The sequence below is a fragment of the Rhinolophus sinicus genome, chromosome 3 (assembly GCF_057876585.1).
Source record: "Rhinolophus sinicus isolate RSI-liver-muscle chromosome 3, RSI-T2T, whole genome shotgun sequence".
In the NCBI taxonomy this organism is placed as follows: Eukaryota; Metazoa; Chordata; class Mammalia; order Chiroptera; family Rhinolophidae; genus Rhinolophus; species Rhinolophus sinicus.
Window position 1 is genome coordinate 74,924,853 of NC_142503.1, and position 15,868 is coordinate 74,940,720.

The window sequence follows — 15,868 nt, forward strand, 5'->3', positions numbered from 1 at the left end:
TGATAAAAAGCTTTGTAAAAGAAACATTTTTGTTTGCATTTTCAAAGAAAAGCTGTATTTTTTTTAAATGACAGAAGAAACACATTTACGAAACACGTTTACATCCACAGATGGTATGAATTATTCAGGCTTTCTTTTGATAAATTAGTGTAAAGAGTAAGAAAAGTCAATGACCAAAATTACAGAAATTTTGGTCTTTTTTTCCTGCTCATGATCAACCCTTGCTTCAAATCTTTTCAAGGACTCAGTTTTTGGAGGTGTTTCAGAGAGCTGAAGAAGTTTAAGAAAGAAGAGGTCTATCAATTGCTTTGAGCCAAAACTGGTTAGTTATGGAGGGAAGTGGTTATTTCCATAAAACAAAAAACAAAAAAACCTGAAATAACAATATTACTAATAAAACTTTAATGAAGTACAGTACAAAGTGGAGTGGATAAATTCATATTCTAACCCTTCTCATAAATTATTTTCTGTGTGTTCTTTTTTCTGACTGGAAGATAAACACCTTTGCTAAATGCCGTCTCACATTGATAAGATTTTATAATTTTAATTATTAGGGTGCAATTACCAGTGAAAAAAATAATTTGTCAACTCAATGAAAAACTGAACATCTCTTATTACAAAATATGTCTTCCACAAAATAAAACCTACCAGAATTTTCACCATCAGAAATTCATTCTTCGCCATCTGATTTATCTTATAAGCATAATTAATGTTTTCCCTCAAAGTTCTTCCTCCAGAATCATCTGTTTCAGTTCATTGAAATCACCTAGTCATCCAAGCTATAAACTTCTGTGCTTTTTTTTTTTTTAATAATTTCACCTTTACTACATCCTGCACTTCCAAACTCCATTAATTATTCTCTTTTCCATCACAATTGTCATTACCCAGTACCAGGCCCCTTAAAATTAGGTAGATAACTACCATTATCTCATAACTATTCTCACTCTTGACAGCCTACCCCTATCTAATACCTCACGCTGCTTCCACAGTCCATCTACCCTGGACCTAATCAGGATACCTGAACCTAAAGGAAAAACAAAACAAAACAATCCCCCCAAAAACAACAACAACAAAAACCCAGGTGGCTCCCGATGTTACCTACAAAATAAGAATAAAAAGCTCCTCCAGGAATAGCTGCAGATGGTATGGAAAGAGCATTGATTTTACATGGTTGTTCTAGTATTTATTAGCTATTTAATCTAAGAGAAATTATTTAAATTTTCGGAGCTTTAATTTCTTCAAAACACCTAACGTATAATACCTACCTAAGAAAGTTGCTATGATAATAAAATGAGACTATTCACATGAGACTGTTTTTAGCAGAGGAGAAAATCCCCAAATCAGCTTTCCTTCCTTCCTCAATATATTCCTGAACTGCATTGTAAATTTTCTGCTGCAATGCCTATCCCCTTGGAATCCGAGCTCTAACATTCCAGTGTCTCACAAACACAGGTACATCTGAAGTCTCCTAGCCTCCTTCACTCAGCCAACTTCTATTCATCCTTTAAGACCCAGTTCAGTCAGGTATAACCTCTCTTGGGACAATTTCCCAAAGCCACCTGCACTCCTCAATCAGAAGAGATTTCTGATTCCATTGGGTTGCCAATAGCATATTTCAGTGTTGTTACATGCTCTTTGTCAAAAACTGTAAAGAGTGTGAATTTTCATTTACTCACAAACTAATAAGATAGCCTGTCATGGTTTCATGCTGGCAGAAGACCAGAGAATCCTGGATTAGAGACAATGGACCTTACTACAGCATGGCAAGCAGCATTAGCTTTATGTTCCAGTACATTCTCCTTGCTCTCCAAGTGCCATGGTGTTGAGACAGAGGGGGCCCAGGTAGAGCAGAGTATGTAATGGAATCCTGAGCTGCAGAACCTGAACCTGTTAATGGGCAGAGAGCAAACTTGCCAATCTTTGCCCCAGAGCGAAACATTATCTCTGTTATACTGGACACTAAACAAACCTACTCTTTGCCCTGCAAAGAGCGGCTCACTCTATCATCCAAGGCTTTCCCTCCCCAAACGTTCATGGGCGCTTCCTCTTTGTACCCAACGTTTTTTGTATTTTTGTTTGTTTGTTTGTTTGTTTGTTTTGGAGGGGGTTGAGGCTGGGGGGGGCTGTGTCCTCTTCCCAGTAGGACCCCAGTTCCTACAAAACAGACATCTGCTGTCTATTTCAGAATAGAAAATCACCAAAGAGGAGTAAATTAAGGTGAAAATCCAAAGTAAGGGAAGATGAGCCCAAGGTCTAGGATATTTCCAAATGCACATATTTTTTTCTCTTTAACAAAGGTGATTGGAAATCATTTAGCTATATATATTTAGACTTCATAAGGTTTATATGTAAGTAAAATCACGAATCCCTAAAAAGTTTCTTTATTTTTGGTTGAAAAATTATACACCTCATGAATACCAAAAATTCAGCTAAAAACTGTGAGTAGTAGCTATATCTTAATGGTTATCTACTGTGAGCCTCACCCTGTTTGTACATCATCTTCAATCTTCATAGAGACCGTGTGAGGAAATTTCTATATTCCAAATTTTTGGAGTGAGTGGCTAAGTGATTTACCCAAAGTGATATAACTAATAAGTGGAGGACATAGATTGTTGTTGTTTTTTAACCCAATCTATGTGGCTCCAAATTCTATAAGCTAAAATTCCTCATGTGAATTCCCTTCTGAGATCACTTGTCCTCTGTGACCACCATCTAAGACTGCAGAACGAAGGGAAGTGGAGTTAATTCTGGAGGTTGGCCCAGACTGAGGTCAGGAATTGACTACAGGGAGCCGCCAAGCAGACAGAAGAGTCCCTAAGTCTCGCTTCACCTACCTTTCAATTTTGGCTGAAGTCAATCCTAATTGTAGATATAATGAAACACAGTGTTTCTCTTTTCACTTCATAGGAGGGTTGAAACAGCCTTTCTTTGGCAGAAGAGACAGGGCTACTCAAAAACGCAGACCAATTTTATAAGCGTTATAAATATATTAGCAGTTCTTTTTGTCAGATTAGCATTGTCCATAAAGCCTCAGATGATTTCTTTCAATCATCCATCCATTCCTCTCTCCACTTAAATAAATAATTGTGGCAAGCCAATGAAGTACCAGACAACTCTGGAGAATAAAGAGATGAATCCATGTAATGGAAGGAATGTGAACTTTGAAATCAGACAGAGTTTAATTGCATTCCTGACTCTGCCACTTATAAGATAAATATCTAACCTTTCTGAGCCTCTGTTTTATTGTATGAAAAGTGAAAATAATAATCCCTATCTTGAAGGCTGTGTAAGGATAAAACCAAAGAAGTATGTCAGTTGCCCAACAGAGGACCTGAACCAAAAATGGTGTTCCCTTCCTTTCTCATTCAGATATTACAAGGTTATGATGTATTATGTGCTACTCCTGGGAGACTCATGGATATCATAGATAAAATGATCTCATTTACATGTGGAATCTAAGAACAAAATAAATGAACAAACAAAACAGAAAAATACAGAGAACAAACTAATGGCTACCAGAAGTGAGGGGTGTTGGGGGCAAAGTGAGCAAGGTGAAGGGGTTAAGAAGTACAAATTGGCAGTTACAAAACAGTCATGGAGATGTAAAGTACACTATGGGGAATATAGTCAATAATATTGTAAAAACTACATATAGTGTCAGATGGGCACTAGACTTATCAGGGAGATAACTTCATAAGTTATATAAATGTCTAACTAATAAGCCATACTCCTGAAACTAATATAAAATAATAGTGAAATTCAACTATAAAAAAAAAAATAGCCATGGGGATATAAAGTACAACATTGGGCATATAGTCAGTAATATTGGAATAACTACGTATGGTGTCACATGGGTAGTAGACTTATTGGGTTTTCATTTTGTAAGGTATATTCTCTTAAATGTCTAATCACTATTATTTTGCACACTTGAAACTAATAAAAAAAATTTGGTTTCACCACATATGTATGTATCTCCAAATTATATGCTATTTTGCATTTTTTTATTTTGAACTTTATTAAAATTACATATTGTTTTAAAAATTGGTCTCAGATAAGTCAAATATTTAATTTTAGATGAAGCTGGTTGCATGTCAGATATAGATTTTGGACAAGAAATGAAGAAGCTAATATCCTGCCTAAGAATGCCATCAAAAGAACATCAAACAATTATGCTCAGTGCAATTTTTCCCGAGGGAATTCCAAGCTTGACTGGGGCATTTTAAAAGTTGGAATTATTTGTTGCTGTTGAACAAGTGGGTGGAAAACATTGAGCAGTTCAGAAGACCATTAGTTGGCTAGTATCCAGAAAGAGAAAAACTTGTAGAAATTCTGCAAAACGTAGGTGATTAAAGGAGTATAATCTTTGTTAAAACGAAGAAAAAAGAGGATTTTATTGCAATTTCCAGGAAAGATAGCAAACACAAGTATTCCCGGTGATCTGGAACATGGAGAGAGAGAAAGCTCTTGGGGATTTTCACGGCAGACAGTGCCGAGTCCTTACAGCTACTTCAGCAGCTGCTAGGCAGCTGGATATTGAAAATGTTCAATATATTATCAGTTTTGACATTCCTTCTACTATTGACGAATGTGTTCATTGAATTCGGTGTACCAGTGATTGTGGGAACACTGGCAGAGCTATTTCCTTTCTTGAGGCTGAATCAGATAACCTCTAGTGAAACTACAGTCAGATGTGCAAGCAGGATGTTTCTTCATGGTTGGAAGAAATTGCCTCTAGCACATATGTTCCTGGCTTCAGTGACAGTACAAGAGGAAATGTGTTTGCATCCGTCGATACTCAAAAGAATTACTGCAGCAGGAACTCTTTGAACATACCAGGGTTTTCTTCACAAACTCCTAATCCAACAAATGATGAGTCATAGGATTAAAGCGAAAACATTGAACTGTGTGGTACAGTTTTGCTGCAGAGAAGAAAACTGTTGTGATTTTTGAGTTCTTAACACTAGTGTGAAACCTGATGTTCTTGTGTCTCCTGTCATCCAATTCCCACTCCTACTCTTAAATAAAAAAGAAAAAAAATCCTTACTAACTAGTTATGTGAGATGCTAAAAATTAATGTTGTAGTTACTAATACAAGTTATGTTAACTGGAAAGAGTAAAGCATTCTAAATGTCTTGCAAAAAAAAAAAAAAATCCTGTAAGAAGTTTACAGTTTACTGGAGAGAATAGAGAATAAAGAATAACCAGAATACCGATTGTGCTTTCTGGTTTTTCTTTATTCTCTGTTCTCTCCAGTAAACTCTAAACTTCTTAAAGGATTTTTAATTTTTTTGCAAGACATTTAGAATGCTTTACTCTTTCCAGTTAATACAATTTGTATTAATAACTGCAATATTAACAACATTGCAACAGGGATACGAAAGTCAATTTGGGAAGTGTAATCAATAATGTTGTAAAGATTTCGTAGGGTATTTAATGGGCACTTGTCCCATTAGGGAGACCACCTCAGGGATGATGTAGATGCCTGATCACTGCATTGTACACCTGAAGCTGAAGCTGAACAATAATGAATGTCAACTACAATTATATATATATATTCCAATTATATATATATACAATTATACATATATATACAAATATATATATATATATATATAGAGAGAGAGAGAGAGACAGAGACAGAGAGAGAGAGAGAGAGAGAGAGAGAGAGAGAGAGGCGTGCAGTTTCCAGGCTCTCGCCCTCACATGGAAAGTTGCTCACTCGGGTAGTAAATGGCCATCAACTGTGATTGGATGGTCATCATCTGTGGCTAGTTGGCCGTCAGTTGTAACCAGTGAGCCATTGGCCATTAATATAAGTGCCGTGGCTACGCTAGCAGCAAATGGGGGCTAGCAAGAAGATGGTGGCTGAGTTAGCAAGAGCGGATTGCAGTTAGCACAATGGATTGCAGCTAGCAAGTGAGGTCGGTTGGCAGAGAGAAGTGGACAGCAGGTTGCAGATAAGTGTTGCTCCTGCTTCCTGTGTCTCCAATCCAGCCGCCAATGAGAACATAGTGGTATGACTCCCCTATCTATGACTCCATTGGTGTTCCTTTTTGGCCTCACCATATCCTGCGTTCTTATGTGGGGAGTGGGACCTGAGACCCCACATGCCACTCCGCATGACAATATCTATATGTTTACAAGAAGTGGAGTACAGCATTAGGAATAGAGACAGGGGAAATGTAATGGCTGTATGTGATGTCAGACGGGTAGTAAATGGGGGGAAGGGGGTTATCACTGTGTGAGGGATATAAATGATAAATGTCTATTACATTGTTTTGTACACTTGAAACTAATAAAAAAGAAAAGTGAAAAAAATTTTTTAAAAAAAGAATAACCAGAGTAGATGACAAAATATTCTTCAAACCAAAAAACTAGAAAAAAAAAAAGTTTGTACAATGAGAGTATAAAGAGCTTACTTCCAGTCAGTGAGATTGAAAATTTCATTAATGTTCCTAAATCAATAATAATGGCCTATGGATATGTCTTTCCCTGTATCAAGTGTAATTCCCCCCTCTTGTCCTCTTCACTGGCTGCAGCATGACTTAGAAGAAGTAGTCAGATGGAAACAAGAAAAGCCACAGCTCAAGAGACTCAACCTTTTTTGCCCTTTCCAGATAAGAAGGTGTTTATTTCAATCCTCCACCCAAATCTCTACCCTGTGATTTTGCCCAGTCTATCTGGATATTTATCTACTCTTTTCTAATAAGCATCTTTCCTTTCTGAGGTAGCAGAATTTTATTTTACTCTTTCATTTTGAAATAATTGTAGTTTCACAGGTAGTTGCAACATACCTTTTATCCAGTCTTCCCGAATGTGTCCATCTTACATAATTATAATTATCAAAACCAGAAATCTGGCATTGGCACAAAGTATGTATAGAAGTAGCAGATTTTTGCGTTCCCCATTGTTTTTCTTTAAGTGCTTCCTGTAAGATTCAGAATTTCTTGTTGTGATTAATACCCAAGTTGGGCTGACAGTGTGCAGAAGTCACACTGATGCCAAGTTTTTCCGTGGGCACAAACTTTCCAAGATAAACATGTCTCCAACATCAAGAATCCTTTCTATGTAAACTTTGGCAAGACAATTAAAACACACACAGTGGAAGCAAACCAAAAAGAAAACAAAATGTCTTTTGCTTAGAAAATTCTCAAAATAAGATATTTGGTAAGCTTCAATATATTTTAATTGTTTTTATAGTCAATAACTACAGAATATAATAAAGTTACTTTACTTTACTTCATTGTGGTTACTTTAGGTCACTTGTTGTGAAATGCTTTGCAGTTAACAAATTGCCTTTATGTCCACTTTCTCATTTTATTTTTACATTTATATTGAAAAGTACATGCTGTTTTTTTTCTATTTAACAAATAGAAAACTGTGACTTAGAGACAGTAAGAAAAGTAGCTGACATTGCCGAAAAGACATGCATTTCTGTGATGATTGTCCTACCCAAAATAAGAGCATTTATCAATTCTATTTTCATCTGAATATAAGCAATCTGGTTAAAAATTGAGGTAGAGTTTAAATAAACTACATTCTCTCTCCCATTCTTCCCATGCTATAGTGGAAAATTTTGATCTACAAAATTTTCAGAATCTAGGTTAAGACTAAGAAGTGATTAAGAAAGACCTCTCTTATGGACTGAATGTGTGTGGGTCCTCAAAATTCATATATTGAAGCCCTAACCTCCAATGTGATGGTGTTTTGTAGATGGGGCCTTTGGGATGTAATTAAGGTTAAATGAGGACATAAGGGTGGGGCCCTCTTAATGAGATTAGTGCCCTTTAAGAAGAGACATTAGAGAGCTCTCTCTCTCTCTCTCTCTCTCTCTCTCTCTCTCTCTCTCTCTCTCTCTCTCTCTCTCTCCCACTATATCCCACCAGATGAAGATATAGCAAGAAGTTGGTTATCTACAAACCAAGATGAGAGCTCTTACTGGAGGGTTTGCACTAGAACCCAAATATGCTGGCAACCTATCTCAGACTTACAGCTTCCAGAGCCATGAGGAAATAAAGTTCTGTTATTTGAGGATACTCAGTCTATGGTATTTTGTTATGGTAGCCCAACCTGACTAAAACAACCTCTGAAGCTTTGAAATAGTTGTCTCCAAATTTATATGCTGCAAAACCCAATGAAAAGCTCATGGACTTACCTGCTTATTGATGTCTATAGTAGACATCAATTCCAAATATTTTTAGTTTCTTGATTTTAGGATATCAGAACTCCTGGCTGATATCATGATACCAACTGAAATGATCCCCAAATTGCTGTTTTTAGAGAACAGCATTAAAATACAGAAAAATTAAGCTTCAATTGAAGAAGACACAAAGAAATGGAAAGACATTCCGTGTTCATGGATTGGAAGAATCAACATAGTTAAATGGCTATATCACCTAAAGCAATATACAGATTTAATGCAATCCCCGTCAAAATCCCAATGGCATTTTAAAAAGAAATAGAGCAAAAAAATCATCAGATTTGAGTGGAATCACAAAAGACCCAGAATAGCCAAAACAATCCTAAGAAAAAAAAGAAAACAAGGCTGGAGTTACCCACACCCTGACTTCAGCTTGTACTACAAAGCAACAATAATCAAAACAGCATGGTATTGGCAGAAAAATAGACACACAGATCAAAGGAATAAAATTAAAAACCCAGAAATAAACCCACATATACATGGGCAGATAATTTTTAACAAAGGAGCCAAAAACATACAATGGAGAAAAGAAAGTCTTTTCAATAAATGATGCTGGGAGAATTAAAATGTCATATGCAAAAGAAAAATTAGACTGCTATCTGTTACCATATATCAAAATTAACTCAAAATGGATCAAAAACCTAAACATAAGACCTGAAACAATAACCTGCATAAAAGAAAGCATAGGTACTAAACTTATGGACCTTGGGTTCAAAGAGGATTTTATGAATTTGACGTCAGAGGCAAGAGAAGTAAAAGCTCAGATAAATGAATGGGACTTTATGACACTATAAAGCTTCTGCACAGCAAAAAAAAACCATCAACAAAATGAAAAGGCAACCAACCAAATGTGAAAAGATATTTGCAAACAATACCTCTGATAAGGGGCTAATATCCAAAATAGATAAAGAACTTGTACAACAACAAAAAAAATCCAATTAAAAAAAATGAGCAGAAGACCTGAACAGAAGACACTTGAAAAATGAGCAGAAGACACTTCTCCCAAGAAAACGTGCAAATGGCCAACAGATATATGAAAAAATACTCCACTTCACTAGCTATTAGGGAAATGCAAATAAACTTACAATGATATATCACCTCACACCTGTTAGAATGGCTGTCATCACCAAAACAAATAACAAGTGTTGGAGAGGCCATGGAGAAAAAAGAACCCTCATATACTGTTGGTGGGAATGTAAATTGGCACAGCCACTATGGGAAATCGTATGGAAGTCCCTGAAAAAATTAAGAATAGAATTATCATATGACCCAGCAAAACCTCTCCTGGGTATCTACCAAAAAAAAATCTGAAAATATTTATCTGTAAAGATATATGTACTCTGATGTTCATTGCAGCTTTATATACAGTGGCCAGACATGGAAACAACCAAAGTCTTTTTCAATAGATGGTCGGATGAAAAAGATGTGGCATATATACAAAATGGAATACTACTCTGCCATAAGAAAAGATGAAATAGTGCCATTTGCTACAACATGGGCGGATCTTGAGATTATCATGCTAAACAAAATAAATTAGACAGAAAAAGTCGAGAACCATATAACTTCACTCATATGTGGGATGTAAAACTGAAAGCAACAAAGGAAACAAAGAATCAAAAACCCATAGACACAGACAATAATTTAGTGGTTACCAGAGGGTAAGGAGTGCGGGCAGGTAGAAGAGGGTAAAGGGGGTCAAATACACGGTGATGAAAGGAGAACTGACTCTGGGCGGTGAGCACACAATGTGATACATAGATGATGTATTATAGAAAATGTACACTTGAAGCCTATGTAATTTTACTAACCATTGTCACCCCAATAAATTTAATTTTAAAAAATTAGGTTCAGAGTTAAGTTTCCGTTCTTGAAGCAGGAAGCATTCTTTACTTGAAAAATTTATTTACATTAATATTTTATTTCTTAATAATGTCAAATGAACAATTTGTTTTTATATTATTGGGTTTATAGTGAACAGCATAAAGAAAATATAATTACATTTTTCTGGTCCTGTAATATTTCTTACGATTTAAGTTGTAATCTAGGATGGACTTACCTATTTTCAACATTCAACAACATTTTTATGTTCCATCACATTGGACAAGAAAATACACTTGGGATTTTAGAAAACTGAAAAGTGAAGAAAATAGCTCTGCCACTAATATGTTGGTCTTACAGTCTTTTAGCATTTTAGTTTCTTCATTTGTAAAATATAGATCATATAATATCTTTCCCATAGGGTCATTATGAGGACTAAATTAATTATAAAGTAAGGCAGGTAGAATAGTGTCTGAAATGTGGAAAAATGCTGGTGATGTAGCAACTTTTTTGAGGTCCTGAGGTAACAAGTATGTGGGCAAAAGCTACAGCTAAGGATAAAACTGGAAAGATAGAAAGAGCCTGGGTCCCTCATGGCGCTGTGGATCTTCCTACCCGTCTTGGACTTTCTATTATTTGATTAAAAGAAAACATTTGGTTAAGTAATTTATTTTTGATACATACAGCTAAAACTAAGTCCTAACTGATATACACAGTTTAATCTCTATATAATGTATATTAGGGTAAAATAAAATAGGAAAACATAAATTTCTATGTAAAATGGACTGTAAAGATGACCAGCAAACTTGGAAGCGTGGTTACTACCTGGGAAAGAAATTAAGCATGAGAAAGAAAATGAAGGTAGACATAAGAGGGCAAATACTCTCATTTTGTTCAGTATACTCTATATACTATTCAAATACTTTGTATTTGAATCTTTTACAGTGAATTTCCTTACATAAACTTGAACAAAAAATTAGCATTTTCAATGCCTTATTTTCATGTGTGTGATGGTATATTTGTTTCTCAAGTTGTGGCAGGAAAACAGGTGAACAGTGGAAATTCAGGCTATGACTATTACCATAGGCAGAAAGCATAGGGCCATGGGGAGAGAGGAGGAGGAAGGAAAGAATGAAGGAAATACGGAGGAGGGAGGCGATGAGATCATTCTTAAGAAAAGGTTCCAGTCTGGCCAGAACTAAATTATGGTGTCCAAGAACAGACACAGGACGCCATCTTGCTCCTCAGGGTGAAGTTGAGCTAGTTGTAATGGATTACAATACTATTAGCATTGTGAGCAGGGCAAAATTAAACCCTGTGTCACCATGACAGTTCTGAAAAGGTCCAAATAAAGCCAAGGGATTCCCACCTCATACAGGGAAGAGGTAGTCAGCGAGGACCCGCCTTGGGAACGCTTATAATGCCATCCCTAAATCTTGAACATTTTACACCCTCATTCTAATAAAATCCTAAGCCTCTTTGTTCTTTGGGGCAGTTGCTCTTCCCTGGGTTTGACTGCTCTCACACCATCTTGAGAATATACTATCTCCGTTTTGAAAATAAATCCACTGCTTACTTGTCTTTGCTTGCTTGGCCTTTTCAGTGCATCCTGGAATTCTTTCCTTTGATGACACAAAGAACCCCTTTTCCAGTAATTAACCTTCATATGATTTCAAAGGTAGCTACTCAAGCCAAACATATTAATTTAATCTTCCTTACCCTCAAGCCATCACCATTAAAAATACTGTCAAGTAAGTACACTCTCTCACTGAGCCACCTGCTGTGACCTGAACTGCTCTGGTCACTGTGGTTATATTTAGGGCCATCTGTAAAGGGTCTAGGAAAAGTCACACTCTGTACTCCTCTCTAAAATTTTTATTGAGAATAAATATTTGTAAATCATTACTTAGAACAGTATCCAAGGGGAAAACCAAGCTAAATAACAAAGTGTAAATAACAGGTTTGCACAGACATGAGTGCTGAGTTGCAGAGCCAAGTAGGCAGCCCCAGATCTGAGCTGGAATGCCATCGATCATTTTCAGGATCATTGACATCTCTTTCCATGGATAGTTGCGAAGTTGCCACAGCTGAGTCTCTACAGCAACACAGGCTAAGAGCACAGTCAACTTTGGCTTAAAAAGAAAATCGCTCTGTGTCTAAATCATTCTCATGTATTCAACAATTCAATAAACATATGTTGAATACCTGTGATATCCCAGGCACTGGACTAGGCTTTGGGTGAAGAGCATAGGACAAGGAGAGGTGGACACAGTCTAAAGACTGTCAAGACACATTTCTCCACTGGTCTCAGCCATGCGGAGCTGGCAAATTTAGTTATCTGATAGGCATTCATGAGTAGAAAAAAGAAGAGCATGAAAAAAGCAAGAAGATATCAAGAGTCAGAGGTAGGCTGAGGGTCAAAAGCAGAACTACAAGTATGAGTCCGTGTCAAAGTAAATCAAAGGCCTTTTTCTTCTAGCCACCTGTCTACTTCCATTAGCACTAACCAAAAGTCTGCTAAGCACAGACATCATGCTAGCTGCTGTGGGGAATACACAGATATAAAATTACACTAATGAGGAGTACACACATAATCAAATAATTCTGACACAGATCAGTATGTATTAAATGCCATAACAAAAGTTAAAAACAAGGGCCAAGAACCCCATGGGTGTGAAAGAAAACTTCTGCCTGGGCAATCTGAGAAGTCTTCATGGAAGAAGTGGTATGGAAGAGAATGATTTTAAAAGAACCAAAGAGGGATGGAAGGAGAGGAAAGGCATTTTTGGCTGTGCCACTGGCAGAAGCAAGGATATAAAATCAGTCAAGAAGAAGGTGGGGGCGCTCAGTTCCCTAGGACCAGTGAATAGCCCACTGACCCAGAAACGGGTATTCAGATGACCTTCAACAGATCTTGAGGCAAGGGGGCTGAATAGGTTATCTGTCCCCCTAAGCCCTCCCATGGTATTGTCTTTATCTGATCTATAACTTGGGGTTCTATGTAAGATTTTATTTTGGTAAACAAGGTTGCATTCACTAAAAATATTTTAAAGTCTGAAAACCACTGAAGTAGCACATTGATTGATTGATATAAGGAATGATGGAAATGTGCTCAAAAGAACTTTCAGGCCAGATTCTGAAAGGCATTAATGCTCAGGAGAATGCCTTTTATACAGAGAGCAATAGTGATGTCTCTAGAAAATTTTTAAACAAGAAAATTAACTACCAGAAAAAGAACTGAATTATGAAGTGACTGTTGGGTGCAGGATCAGGAGGGAGAAGAAACTGAGGCACAGAAACTAATCAGAAGGAGATTGCAGCAGTTCAGGGAAAATACTCAGGGCATGTGTGAGGGTAGAGAAAGAAGAAGGGGGCAAAAAGGAATTGTCATAGGATATTTGTGTAAGTAAGTAAGATGCAGGCTAAAATTTGGAGCTCATTTAATATTTGTTTAATATGCATATTTGCAAGTGGTACACTCACTTGACTGAGAGGTGACCACGCTGGTCTGGGAGGTTGATCCAGTCGGAACAGACCCTTCTTCTTAATGTATTTATTCATTATTTATTTACTCAATCATGTATTTATATAAATACAGATTTAAGCATGTTTATTTCTCTGGGTTATACCCCCATACTATTTTTATTTATTATGCTGCTCAAAGTTTTCCAGCTTTAGCCATTCCAGCTATTTCATATTGGCTCTTGTGTCTTTTTGACATGCCCCTATTCCCTTTTTTTTGTATTTTCTATTTTATTTTTAGCACTACCTTACTTTTTTTTTTATTTTTAATTTTATTAAATTTATTGGGGTGACAATTGTTAGTAAAATTACATAGATTTCAGGTGTACAATTCTGTATTACATCATCTATAAATCTCATTGTGTGTTCATCACCCAGAGTCAGTTCTCCTTCCATCACCATATATTCGATCCCCCTTACCCTCATCTCCCACCCCCACCACCCACCCCCCTTACCCTCTGGCAACCACCAAACCATTGTCTGTGTCTATGAGTTTCTGTTTCTCATTTGTTTGTCTTGTTCTTTTGTTGCTTTTGGTTTATATACCACATATCAGTGAAACCACATGGTTCTCTGCTTTTTCTGTCTGACTTATTTCGCTCAGCATTACACTCTCAAGATCCATCCATGTTGTCACAAATGTTCCTATATCATCTTTTCTTACTGCGGAATAGTATTCCATTGTGTATATATACCACAACTTCTTTATCCATTCATCTATCGAAGGACATTTTGGTTGTTTCCATGTCTTGGCCACTGTAAACAAAGCTGCAATGAACATTGGAGCACACGTGTCTTTATCTCTAAATGTTTTCAGATTTTTTGGGTAGATACCCAGGAGAGGGATTGCTGGGTCATATGGCAATTCTATTCGTAATTTTTTGAGGAACCTCCACACTGCCTTCCATAACGGCTGCACCAGTCTGCATTCCCACCAACAGTGTATGAGGGTTCCTTTTTCTCCACAGCCTCTCCAACATTTGTTACTATTTGTCTTGTTGATGATAGCCATTCTGACTGGGGTGAGGTGATATCTCATTGTGGTTTTGATTTGCATTTCTCTGATGATTAGTGATGTTGAGCATTTTTTCATATGTCTATTTGCCATTTGTATGTCCTCTTTGGAGAAATGTCTCTTCAAGTCCTCTGCCCATTTTTCAATTGGGTTGTTTGTTTTTTTGTTGTTGAGTTGCATGAGTTCCTTGTATATTCTGGATACTAGCCCCTTATCGGAGGCACTGTTTGCAAAAATCTTCTCCCATTCAGTTGGTGGCCTCTTTATTTTGTCAATTTCTTTTGCTGTGCAGAAGCTTTTAAGTTTCATATAGTCCCATTCGTTTATTTTAGCTTTTACTTCCGTTGCCTTTGGAGTCAAATTCATAAAATGCTCTTTGAACCCAAGGTCCATAACTTTAGTACCTATGTTTTCTTCTATGCAGTTTATTGTGTCAGGTCTTATGCTTAAGTCTTTGATCCATTTTGAATTAACTTTGGTATATGGTGACAAATAGCAGTCCAGTTTCATTCTTTTGCACGTGGTTATCCAATTCTCCCAGCACCATTCATTGAAGAGGCTGTCTTTGCTCCATTGTATGTTTTTTGCTTCTTTGTCAAAAATCATCTGTCCATATTTATGTGGTTTTATTTCTGGGTTCTCAATTCTATTCCATTGGTCTATGTGTCTGTTTTTCTGCCAATACCATGCTGTTTTGATTATTGTGGCCCTGTAGTACAAGCCAAAGTCAGGAAGTGTGATACCTCCATTATAGTTCTTTTTTCTTAAGATTGCTTTGGCTATTCGGGGTCTTTTGTGGTTCCAAACAAATCTGATGATTTTTTGTTCTATTTCTTTAAAATATGCCATTGGGATTTTGATGGGGATTGCATTGAATCTGTATATTGCTTTGGGTAATATGGCCATTTTAACTATGTTGATTCTTCCAATCCATTAGCACGGAATGTCTTTCCATTTCTTTGTGTCTTCTTCAATTTCTTTCAAAAAAGTCTTATAGTTTTCAGCATATAGGTCTTTCACATCCTTGGTTAAGTTTATTCCTAGGTATTTTATTCTTTTTGTAGCAATTGCAAAAGGAATTGTTTTTTGTATTTCTTTTTCTGAGATTTCATTGTTAGTATATAGGAAGGCAATGGACTTTTGTGCGTTGATTTTGTAGCCAGCAACTTTACTGTATTCGTTGATTGTTTCTAATAGCTTTTTGGTGGAGTCTTTAGGGTTTTCTATATATAGCATCATGTCATCTGCAAAGAGTGATAATTTAACTTCTTCATTCCCAATTTGGATGCCTTTTATTTCTTTCTCTTGCCTGA

At 36.6% G+C, this 15,868-nt stretch overlaps 1 pseudogene; it reads left to right on the forward strand.

Moving 5' to 3' along the window:
* Positions 1 to 3,342: 3,342 nt before the first annotated feature.
* On the forward strand, positions 3,343 to 4,880 carry LOC109445467 (putative ATP-dependent RNA helicase DDX4; annotated as a pseudogene).
* Positions 4,881 to 15,868: the final 10,988 nt, after the last annotated feature.